Genomic DNA, 13,519 nt, shown 5'->3' with positions numbered 1-13,519 from the left:
GAAAAAGAAGAAAGAAACTACAATAGACAGATTCTCCTCAGCAAATGAAAGAGAGGGGGAGAGATCAGCAAACGATAAATCAGAAATCCCAGTGAATTGGATATAGGCTGTGGAAGAACTCAAAACACAATTAAGAGAGGCTGAAGACAATTGGGAGAAGAACTTAAAAATTAAGATAAGTCATCTGGAAACAGAGGCACTTGAACTAAAATGAGAAAATAGTGTCTTGAAATCCAAAATGAACCAGCTGAAAAATGAGGCAAAGGAGATGAAAGATGAGGTAAAGAGGATGAAAGATGACCTTAAAAGAAAATCAGACCAGAAGGAAAAGGACGACCAAAAAGCCAGGGATGAAATCTGGTCTTTAAGAACCAGAATACAACAACTGGAATAAAGTGACCTCACAAGGTAGCAGGACACTATAAAACAAAATGAAAAGAATGAAAAAAAATTGAGGAAAATATGAAGCATCTCATTCAAAAAACAGACAAGTTATAAAATCGTTTGAGCAGAGACAATTTAAGAATTATTGGTCTACCAGAAGACCATGAAAAAAAAAGAAAAAGCCTGGACATAATACTAAAGGAAATTATTCAGGAAAACTGTCCTGATATCCTAGAACAAGAGGGGAAAGTGGAGATTGCCTCCTGTGTTTAATCCCCAACTGATAAGACACAGGAATGTTATAGCCAATTTCAAAAACTATCAGACCAAAGAAAAGATATTACAAGCTGCCAAGAAGAAGCCATTCAGATACCACAGAAACACAGTGAGGATAACACAGGACCTGACTGCATCAACACTGAAAAAAAGAAAGGCATGGAATATGATATTCCAGAAAGCAAGGGAACTAGGTCTACAACCAAGAATCAAATACCCATAAAAACGGACTATATTCTTACAGGGGAAAGAATGGTCATTCAACACAATAGAAGAATTCCAAGCATTCAAAAGTAAAAGACCAGACCTGAACCAAAAATGTGATATCCAAGCACAGAACTCAAGAGAATCATCAAAAGGTAATTAAAAAAGAGGGGGAAAAGAAAAACAAAACAAAACAACTAAAAATTTAAGAGACTCAATAAGTTAAAATGATATGTATCCTTATAAGAAAAGAGTTCACCTGGCAAGCTAGAAGAATTACACTTAGAGGGAACAGTGACAAACTGTATAGGATGAAAGTACAAGACATAAATAGGTATATAGATATGTGCATGCATAAATACATATACATGTGTGTATATGTATGTATATATATATATATATGTATATGTATATATAACCAGAGCTAAAAAAAGAGGTTAATACTAAAGGAAATGGGAAAAGAAACAAATGGGGGTAAATTTATATGTCACAAAGAAGCTTATGGGGGAATGGGGGGATAACATCGATACACTGGAAGGGTAAAGAGGTTGGAGATAGGAAATACTCAACTCTCATGTGCTTTGAAACTGACCCAAAGAGGGAAGACCAATCCAATCCATTGGGGCAGAGATTAGATTTGCACCCTATAGGGGAGTAGAAGGGGAAAAAATGGACTGGTAGGGAGGGAAGCAGTACAAGGAAGGGAGAGGGTGAGGGACAATTTTAAAAAGACTACAGGGGGAAATAAGGGGGAAATAAGAAGGGAGGGGGGTAGAAAGGTAAGTAAAATAAGGGTGGGAACTAGGGGACTGATTATAAACAAACATTGGTGTAAAAGGAAATAATGAAAGAAGAAAAATCAGGAAGAGGAGTAGAAATCAAAATGCTGGGAAATACACAGCTAGTAATCATAACTCTGAATGTGAATAGAATGAACTCACCCATAAAATGCAAGCAAATAGCAGAGTGGATTAGAATCCAAAACACTACCATAAGCTGTCTGCAAAAAACACACATGAAGAAGGTAGATATGCATAGGGTGAAAGTAAGAGGATGGAGCCAAATCTATTGGGCATCAACTGATAAAAAGAAGGCAGGAGTTACAATCATGATATCGGACAAAGCCAAAGTAAAAATAAATCTAGTTAAAAGAGATAGGAAAGCTAATTACATCCTGATAAAAGGCAGTATAGACAACGAGGAAATATCTGTACTCAATATGTATGCACCAAATGGCATAGCATCCAGATTTCTAAAGGAGAAACTTGAGGAGCTCAAGGATGAAATAGATAGAAAAAACTAAAGTAGTGGGAAATATGAACCTTCCTCTATCCAAACTCTATAAATCAAACCAAAATTAAATAAGAAAAATGTGAGAGAAGCGAATAAAATCTTAGAAAAATTAGAGTTAGTAGACATGTGGAGAAAAATAAATGAGGACAAAAAGGAATACACCTTTTCAGCAGCACATGGTATGGTCCAAAAATTGACCATATATTAGGGCAAAAAAATATTACAAACAAGTGCAAAAGGGCAGAAATTATAAATGCAAACTTCTCAGGCCACAATGCAATGAAAATAATAATTAGTAAGTGTACATGGAGAGAGAAATCAAAAATTAACTGGAAATTAAACAATATGATTCTCCAAAACTGGCTACTTAAAGAACAAATTGTAGAAACAATAATTTCATTGAAGAAAATGACAATGGTGAGACATCTTTTCAAAACCTGTGGGATGCAACCAAAGCAGTACTCAGGGGGAAATTTATATCCTTGAGTTTATATATAAACAAATTAAGAAGGGCAGAGGTCAATGAATTAGGCATGCAAATTAAAAAACTAGAAAGTGAACAAATTAAAATCCTCAGATGAAGACTAAATTAGAGATCCTAAAAATCAAAGGAGAAATCAATAAAATTGAAAGTCAAAGAACTATTAATTTAATAAATAAGACTAGAAGCTGGTAATTTGAAAAAACAAATAAAATAGACAAAGTACTAGTCAGTCTAATTAAAAAAAGAAAAGAAAAAGAAAACAAATGGACAGTATCCAAGATGAAAAGGGAGACCTCACCTCTAATGAAGAGGAAATTAAGGCAATTATGAAAAACTAGTATGCCCAATTATATGGCAACAAATATGACAATCTAGGTGATATGGATGAATACTCACAAAAATATAAGTTGCCTAGACTAAAAGAAGAAGAAATAAATTAACTAAATAACCCCATATCAGAAAAAGAAATTGAACAAGCTATCAAAGAACTCCCTAAGAAAAAATCCCCAGGTCCAGATGGATTCACAAATGAATTCTATCAAACATTCAAAGAACAACTAATCCTAATATTATACAAATTATTTGACAGTATAAGCCAAGAATGGGTTCTACCAAATTCTTTTTATGACACAAACATGGTACTGATCCCAAAGCCAGGCAGGTCAAAAATAGAGAAAGAAAACTATAGGTCAGTCTCCCTAATGAATATAGATGCAAAAATCTTAAATAGGATACTAGCAAAAAGACTCCAGCAATTCATCACAAGGATTATCCACTATGATCAGTTAGGACTCATACCAGGAATGTAAGGATGGTTCAATATTAGGAAAACCATCCACATAATTGACCATATTATATTAATTATATTAAACACTGGAGATGTCAAGACAAATGAACAAATAGATCTTGCTTTTAAAGATTCTAAAATATCAGATTAGCTACTGATCACATTATGGCAAAAAAAAATGTATCTGGCTCCATGAACACAAGGATAGTGACCTGAGCTAGTTTCATATTTCTCTATGCCAAATTTCCTGAATTATCACCTTGTTTACAGAATCCAGTCCACTTTTATACTGCTAGTATTAGAGTAGGAGAGGTTTATGGGGTGTTAATGGAAGATGAACATGGTGCAAGGCTTTATCAAGTCTTTTTTTCAGGAATGTTCTCCTCCTTTGGTGTCCACTTGCCACCCAGCTCTCATCCATAGCTCCATGAAGCTGTGGCACAGAAAGTAGTGAGACCCTGGTGAGTCATCTCAGTAAGTGGGCTAAATCAGATGTGCTAAAACAGAAAGAGCTCAAGACAGTAAGTAAGTTAAGGGCATGTCTTCCACAGTCATTCAGAGTCTTCATCTGGCAGAAAGGAGGATAATAATGATTTGTTCTTTGGGCCATGAAGATGGTAGGCTCTGTGGAATTTGTGGAAGCTTTTTACCTTGCTTAGACATCAAAGAAGCCATTGTATCCTTAGAGTCTCTAATCATCTGGACTTTTATTTTGCCACTGGATTTCAATGACTGTTAAGCTTTTGACTTTAGGCTATTCTACCTTGTTTAAATCAAATTTATGTGCTAATTAAAAGACATCCTCAGTGATATCATTTTGCTACAGGAAGGACAATCTACCAATCAATTATACTTGAAAATTATAATATAGCACTTAAATTCTCTCATAATCTCCACAACCCTTTCTAGACTTACTTATTCTAGAACCTCTGTCTTCCATGATACCTAGACAGCAATCCTTCAAGCCTACTTGCTATTTCCTATCTCATCTTTGCATATACCATTGTTGTTCATACATTTACCTTTTACAATCCTGGTTTCCTTCAAGGTTCAGCTTGGGTACCATCTCCTCTAGAATACTTTTAAAATTAATTACATACAGAAATAGCACATAATTACTATTATCTACTCTTATTAATTTACCTAGTTTCATGTATCTATATGATATTTGTAAAACCTTAGTAAAAGTAAAGTTTTTAGTCAAATGATGGTTTTGTTTGTTGTTTTTGTTCTGGTTTTCTGTTTTGGCTGGTATAATTGAAATCTGTTACCCTGAAAAAAACTACATTTCCCGGAAGCCCAATGACTTCCTGTCATTACATACTTCCTGTAGACAGGGAATATTAGGTGAGGATGTGGAGGGTCCTGCCTCTTTATTTTCTGTCCTGAGCTTGATGGTGGTGGGGTGGGCATTTGAACTGACTAATCAGCCATGAGCACATGGTCTTTATTTTGTATCCTCTTTATTCCTTGATTTTAATTATCATTAATAAATCTCCTAAAATATAATATTTTATTATTTGAGATTTAATTTTAATTTTTACTGACTTTAATACTTCCATTATGGAGGAGAACATGCCACTTGAGACAGCCCAGAACACTTTTGGATACCTTGAACTGTTAGAATGTTTCCCCAAAAATAAAACCTTAATGAGCATTGTTGAAATCACAGTCTTTAAATTCCAAGAAGTTCTACTCTATGTGATCAAATGTGAGAAACTGAATCTCTATTTTTCTGTGACATTAAAAAAAGAAAAACCCTTACCATCCATCTTAGAATCAATGCTAAAATAGAAAAGCAGTAAAAGCTAAGATAAGTCTGAGGCCAGATTTATATAATAACTTTTGGAATGCTGGAATCTAGTTATCATTTCCATTCATTATCACTCTTCCCACCAAAGTAAACATACCTATTTTCTTCAAGCATTCATCATAAAGCATATAAACCAAGTCCCTCACTATGTTGATTGCTTATTATTGGTCCTTTTCTCTTTTATCAGCATGTCTCGTAAAGTGTGGTGTAGAGGCCTCAATTTGATTTTTCATATATATTCTGATGAGATTATATGACCATCCCCTTCTTTTTGAAAGCTGTACTACTCTCAGCTTTAGTCCACTGTCTAGTTAACTATTTCTTGTATTTATTTGAAAAGGCTGGTAGAGGCAAGGGGAGATATATCACATTACAAACATATTAACATTTCAGTCTATGAAAGATTAAATGTAAGTCTGACTCCTGACTATTGTGTCAGTGACCATCAGGAAGTATATTTCCTCTTTGGGCTTCATTTGTACTCTCTATAAAATGAAAGGATAAATTAATTCTTTTCCAAGATGGCTTTCCAAATCACTTAATACTCAGGAAACTATGTGCTAAGGTCCTTTCCAGCCAAGGAAATGTTATATATCTTAAGAGTTCTGATATTCAGCATTCTATTTGCTAATTCTCTTCTATCTCTCTCTGTATTCCAAATTCTGAGGATTCTTCTTGTACTAATCTTCTGTGTTCTATATTCTAAGGAGTTTTCCCAACTGAGAGTTCTGTGCCTTATATCTAGTATTCTATATTTCGTTCCAATGTTCTCTGTTCCATGTTCTATGATCCCTTCTTGCATTAAAATTTGTGCTTTGTGTTCTAAGATCCACTTCTATCTATAATAACATTCTATATTCTATACTTACTTTTGAAATCTAAAAAGAATGTCTAAAGTCTTTTCTATTCCTAGTACTGTGATTCTGATTTAAGTATATCTAATATACCACATCCAATATTTTATAGTTTTTGAGTTCACTTGTAGGGTCAAATAAAATATCCTGAAGTCTTACAATAAAAGAAATATAAATAAAACCACCACTAATCTTCTCTACCCCTCCCAAAGGATAAGACAAACCAAAGGCTATTCAAATAAGCCAAAAGATTCAAAGGGAATTTTTCCTGATAACCCAATCTCTGTGAGCAATAAACAGCAGGGTTTTATACACTGACTGAAAGGGCAGAAATGAAGAGTAATGATAAACAGCAACCTGCAGAGTAGGAAGGCGGTGGTTGGTGGGGTGCCTGAAAAAATACAGGGAGGAGCAGTTTTATCTGACATTCTTATTAATGATTTCGAAGCACTGGTAAGCAGCATCTTAATTAATTTTTCAGATGATGCTAAAATTGGATAATGGAGGAACCCTTAGTGAGGAAGCTGGGAAAGTCAGAAAAAGGCCCCAAGATCAGGGTTTGAAGTTTACTGGAGATATAATACGATGTGCCTTTAGAAGTCCTGGATTTCAGTTTTGATTCTGACATTTACGAGTTATGAGATTTGGGTCAAATCATTTTAGCTCAATGACTATTAATTCTCTGATCTTTAAAACAGAAAATTATTTTTATGAGTTATGTTATATGATATTAGTATTAAAAGAGGTTAGGAGAGTGAAATAGAAGTCTTTACATATGTACATATTATATATATATATATATATATATATATATATACATATTTACTGAAGTATTTTTTTAAACCATTGCCTACTAAAACTGATAAAGGTCTAGCTTTGGAATCGGGAAGACCTGAAGACCTAAGTCTTGACTCTTACACACTCTCTTTTCATTTCCCCACCTGGAAAAAGCCCCTTTTGACAGTATTCCACCATGTCCACAAGGACATTATCATCAAAGAATCATCCTATGATAGTGTATCAGCCTTGGAACTCATACCTCATCAATTCTGTCAATACCTTCTGCTACCTTCTCATTGGAGGGTTGGAGGGTTGGAGGGTTGGAGGGCAAGACACACAAATTTCCCAAAATCTTCCATTTAAATTGGGCACTTAACCCAGCCATATTTTCATTTCTCAATCTTCATTTGTTCTGGACTTCATCATGCCTCTGCAGAGGACAACTGTGCCTCTCCCCAAACTTTTTCAGCTTCCTTTCTGTTCCCCCATTATATTGTGAGCTATTTGAGGGCATGGAATGAATTTCTTTTTCCTATTTGTATTCTCAGCATTTAATAGAGTGTTTGAAATATTATGAGCATTTTATGAATATTTATTGACTGACTGATTGACTATAGGTAAGTTATTTTAAATTTTAGTATGCCATTGTAACTCTAAGATAGCTTAATTTTTAGAACATGTATGTGTGTGAGAGAAAGACAGAGGCAGACAGACAAAGAAGTCCCTATGTAATTCTATTGAGGTCTGTGGACCCCTTCTCAGAATAATATTTTAAAATTCATAATATAAAATGAATTCAAAACAAGCAAAAGATTAGTGAAAAGGAAGTTATATTTCCCCCCATGTTGATTCCTACAGCCCTTGAAATTTATCTGTAGATCCCAGATTTAGAATCCCAGATTTAAATTACAATTTTCAGAATGGTTACTAATCTGTATCAGTTGAGGAAGTTTCCTTACCACACATTACCATAATGGATTGAAATCACAACTCTAGGTCCATACCCTCCTTATTCCCATCTTTTAAAAGATGTCTCAAACTAAGTAAGGTAAATATCACAAGTCTTAAAAATATTTTTCTATGGATTAGTCATATAAATATTAAATATCAGAGACAGACAGGATCTGAATCCAAGTCCTCTAAATGCATGTCCTCTCTTACCACTGCATAAATGAAAGATTCATAGAGTTCTTTGTGTTTGCACAAACATGGTCCCAGAGGGAATGTTGGCATAAATCTTGGAGAGTCCAAGTGGCAAAATTAATGAGTCTAAAATAGGGAAGTATTTTGTACCAAGAGAGGGCACCATGTATGAGGGTACTAGAGTTTTAATAATACCAAATTCTAGTCCTAGATAAGTGATGTCAGAGACATTCATACCCTCAATTCTATAACAATGATGAGGGGAATATACTTGGGTCCTGAGAAATAGTAGTTCCTTTGCTTCCTGAGTAGTATAAGAGTTTTTTAACATAGTCATCCTATATAAGAAAAAGTGGAATTTCTGTGAAATAATATCCTTCAATGTAGTCTTGTAATTAATAAAGAATAATTACCCTTCAGTGGCAAGTTCAGTACTACTGACACTATCAACTGCAAGTTAGCAAATTTAATAATTCATTTTTTATTAGGGAAGAAAAAAAATATGCACTCTTGAGCTGTACCAATTTTTGAACAGAAGCAATTGCATAGTATCTTTAGCTTCAGTAGCAAAAGAAATAGTTATAATTAAATGTATTAAGTAAATTATTAAATTAAAATTATAATATGAAGGAGATTACCTGGAATTTACTCTTCATTTGTGTCATGAGTAATATGGATGGTATGTATCAGGTGGAATTTACCAAAATGTTTGTAGTTGGAGAATTCCAACAAGCAGCCCTAAGAGATTTTCTTTTTTGAAGGGTGAAGGGCATATAATGCCGCAATAAGTCTAGTTTAATCAGTAGAACATCAGGAAAAGTAACTTTCTGAAACATTAGAAATTTTTCCTCTGTTAATCCCATATATCCTTCCTTTCTGAAGGTATTCTTAATCAAAGGGCAATACTCAATGTCAAAAGAGTAGATAAGGTCTGGTAAAACTGGAAGTCATTGGAATAATAGACAAGGTTATGTCATAGGCAATCCCAGGTTTATTTTTCTCCTACAAAGAGTTCAAATTAGAAGAAAAGGACTTTGAGTTTAAATTAACATGTATCTCTGAGGAAAATGTTTTATTGGACAGAGAAGGAAAGATGAAAGATACATTTAGTATCATCTCCAAAGGCATGAAACAAGACTGCGTCCTTGCTCCGGTGCTATTCAACCTATACTTCACCCAAGTATTATGACATGCTGTGATGGATCTAGACCTGGGCATCTACATCAAATACAGACTGGATGGCTCACTATTAGACCTTTGCCCCCTGACTGCAAAAACAAAGACAACAGAGAGACTCATGCTGGAAGCTCTCTTCATGACTGTGCTCTCATGGCCCACCAAGAAAATCATCTTCAAACCATTGTGGACAGGTTCTCTACCGCAACAAAACTGTTTGGCCTGACTATCAGCCTCAGCAAAACAGGTGCTGTTCCAACCTGCACCAGGGAGGCCAACTAACCAGCCATGCATAACTATCAATGGCACGCAGCTTTCTAACATCAATACTTTCAAGTACCTGGGCAGCACCATCACCAACAAAGGGTCCCTAGACCATGAGATCAATGCCAGGATACAAAAGGCCAGCCAGGCACTCGGGAGGCTGCGCTATAAAGTCCTCCAACACAGCAGTGTAAGCACTGCAACAAAGCTCAAAGTGTATAATGCAGTGGTCCTCCTCTCCCTCCTGTATGGTTGCAAGACATGGACACTGTACTGGAAGCACATGAAACAGCTGGAACAATTCCACCAACGCTCTCTCTGATCAATCATGAGGATCCGATGGCAGGACCGAATCACCAATCAAGAAGTCCTCAACAGAGCCAACTCCACCAGTATTGAAGTAATGATCCTCAAAGCCCAGCTACGATGATCTGGACACGTCATTCGCATGGACTCACAGCGAATACCAAGACAGGTATTCTATGGTGAACTGTCAACTGGACTCAAAAAACAAGGTTGACCAAAAAAAAGATACAAGGATCAGCTAAAGTCCAACTTGAAGCGGGCTGGCATTACACCAAAGCAACTAGAACTCGCTGCCTCTGACAGAAGCAGGTGGCGAACCCACATTAACCATGCAGCCACCACCTTTGAAGATGAACGACGTGAACGTCTTGCCACTGCAAGTGAACACCGACACCAGGCCACAACTGGACCTCCTATAACAACTGGTGTTCCATGCCTCATGCACCACAAACTTTGCGCCTCAGTCTTTGGACTTCAAAGCTACATGAGGGTACATAAATAGATGATAATGCACAATATAATGCACAATATGGCAGACCAATCAAAAAAAGGACACAACTCCCTTTATCAGAAAGAAACAGGATTACTTATCTTTTTTCCTCACTTGGGAAGCCAGTGAGACAGCCATTCTTTGTTAACAGACTCATGCATCTGTTAATAAACAATGTTATTCCTAGGGAAATGGCCTCTTTAATGGCAAAAAATCCAAAAGCTATATAACTAGAGGAATTGAAGAAAAGAGAGGTGAAGTGGCAAGTATTTACAATTCATATTATTTAGTAAGTGTTGAGTAAGGCCTAATTAGAGCTCAGGTCCTGACACCATACCAACTACTCTGTCTATTGTGGTACTTGGCTTTCTCCATGGAAAAAAGTGTCTATTTCTCATGGGCTATTGTGAATACTTAATGCATTTTCTGCATTGTTTCTGGTTTACGCATAATTGTTCTTTGTACTTTTTGTATTAGCTGTGGGATGGAATAAAGGTTATATTACATGTAACATACCTTTTTAACTTTATTGCTTGTACAAGATCAACCTTTTTTTTTTTCTATCACAATCTAAATGTGAGTTACATTTGAAAATTTTCCAAATATAGACTTTGGTTGAGGGAATAATGAGTCAAAAATGATGTTATAGGGATAGACTTTAGCTAATTTTATTAGCTAAGAGATTAACAACATGACCAGAAATATGATTTGGTTTTACTTATGAAATCAATTTTTTTTAATTCAAGTATGGGAGTTATGTTTGAATTGATAAAATTTCATATTATTGCATTTGGTCCAATATTCTTTGTCAAGATATATTTGAATATTTACTCTTTCATACAATGTGTTAGCAATTCCCCACACTTTGGTGTTACCTGGAAATTTGAGGAGAATGCCAATGCATATTTTTACTTATCATTGATTTAAAAAATAAAATAAAACCTTTATATAAGATGCATCAAATACAGATCCCTGGGACAACTCACAAGAAACTTACTTTGAATTGAAAACTTGAATGACTAAGTTCTTCAACTCAACCAGTTCTGAAGCTACCCATGATTGTAGTCTTGCCATGACTACATTTCTTTATTGCCCAAAAGCCATAGAATGAGGCATACAATTTTGGACAGTCAAAATAGGAATTTATTTTGTTTGAACATCTTTATTTCTTTCATGGGATTGTTTTCCTTTTCTCTCTTCTCTTCCAGTTGGGAAAGATGAGAGAAAAAAATATTTGTTTAATTGAAATAAAATTTTAAATTCCTTTTAAAAAAGAATAACATAAAATGTGATATCCTCTTTATAAGGCTAGAAACCATGAAAAATGAAATTAGGTAATATTATCATGACATTTCTGACAAATCTCTGTTGTTAACAGTGTTTGTCATTTCCCTTTGAGATGTTCAGTATGTAGTCCTTTAATGATGCATTCAAGAATTTTTCTAAGAATTGACATCAAGTTTATTGATGTCCCCACATTATAGAATCAATTCTGTTCAATGTTTTTAAACCAAAGGTTAACCTTTCTTTTTTAAGTCCTATAACACTATTTATATCATCTAAGCCCTTTAAAAATCAATGAATCAACAATTATACCTTCCATTTTTGTTTTGGTGCACAAAACATAGTCCTTCATCAGGATTTAACTCAACAGGAGCATGTGGCTACTTTCTTTCTTCCCTATTACTTAGTTTATGTAACAACTCTCTATAAGTCATATTTCTTATGTCTTTTCTAAGTACTAATGATCAAAACAGAAGCCATCCTAAGAATCCCTGCCCTCCCTTTTCTCCATATTACTATCCCACCTATGACACATGATAGTCTAATTCTTGCTTTGACATTCCTTTTCTTAAATATAGTTAAAAATAAAAACCCTCTTTTGTCCTTTGCTTTCTTCAATGCTGTACCACTTCTGAAATTTTGCCCTTGGAATGGTATTTTTAAAGGATTAAGACTGGATTTTTTTTCTATTCTTCTGCCCCTGTCTTGTCTTTTCTATCTTCTCAGTCAAGAATATTTATTATCTTTAATTAAAGGTTAACTCTACTGAGAAGCAATAGAACTTTACTCTGGGAAGTTGCCTAAGAGATTTTGTGTTCATTGTTATTGTTGTGCTTGTTTTTTACTACCTCCTCAAACTCTTCATTTATGTGGACCTTACCATCTACTACAAAACTTCAGATATGTTTCAAACAAACTTCTGTCACACCAAAATGGTCCCATCTTTTGAAATTGATTTTTTTGTTCTAAATCATTGGACCTCACATTTATATTTTTTGAATTCCATTATATTAGTCTCAACACAGAGCTCTAGTCTGTTAGGATCTCTTTAGATCTTGACTCTGCCATGCAATATTTTCACTATCCCTCCAAATCTTTTATCACTGGTGAATCTGACAAGTGTGGCATCTCTGAGTTTATTCAAGACTTGAAAAAATATGTTAAATAGATGAATAAACAAGGACTCCTGGTTTTTTCCACTAGATATCTCTTGCCATGATAGTGATGGACTATGAAATACTTTTTTTTTATTTAGCCATCCATCTAGTACAAAATCAAACCATTGATAGTATCATCTTGTCCATAACTCTCTATATTCACAACATGAATAATATAATATACTATAGCAAAAGCATATTGATATCATTTGTCTGACTTCCTGGAAGATTTACATTAAGTAAGGAAATCAGTTTAAACTAATAGAACCCTTTAGTGCTGAAACAAAGTTTGAAACTTAAAATTAACAAGTAAAGTTTTTTTTTTTCCCCCACTTATCTTTTCTTTACAATCTACTTCAAAAACTGAAGTCAAATTTTTTGACCTATACTGAGGAGACCAAGTTGCTGCTTTTTTTTTTATGGGGACTTTTATTTTCTCCAATGTTGTGCTTCTTCTCTTGTTTTCTATTTTTAATAGCCCTATGACTCAACAATCATATCTATCAATTCCATCAGTACTCAAGTATATAGTTGATCAAATCTACAGCTCTCAGTCTTTTCCACAAAAATTCAGGAAGCCCAAGTGACTTGAATTTATGAAGGGTAGATGATGCCCTGAGGTCAATTTTTATTTTCACTCTCTAGCACCTTCTCCATCTTCATATCCAATACTGTACAGTGAGAATCATTCAGTGATGTTCTAAATGTCCCTAAGCCCTACAAGCTCCCTGGTTGTCTGACAGAGGCATAATTATGTTCACTGGTTTCTACTTAGTAAGACAGGAAAATGTGCCAATTTAACATGTTATTGCTTTAACAAGCCC

Source organism: Monodelphis domestica, chromosome 1 (assembly GCF_027887165.1).
Source record: "Monodelphis domestica isolate mMonDom1 chromosome 1, mMonDom1.pri, whole genome shotgun sequence".
In the NCBI taxonomy this organism is placed as follows: Eukaryota; Metazoa; Chordata; class Mammalia; order Didelphimorphia; family Didelphidae; genus Monodelphis; species Monodelphis domestica.
Note: the sequence above shows the minus strand (reverse complement) of the source record.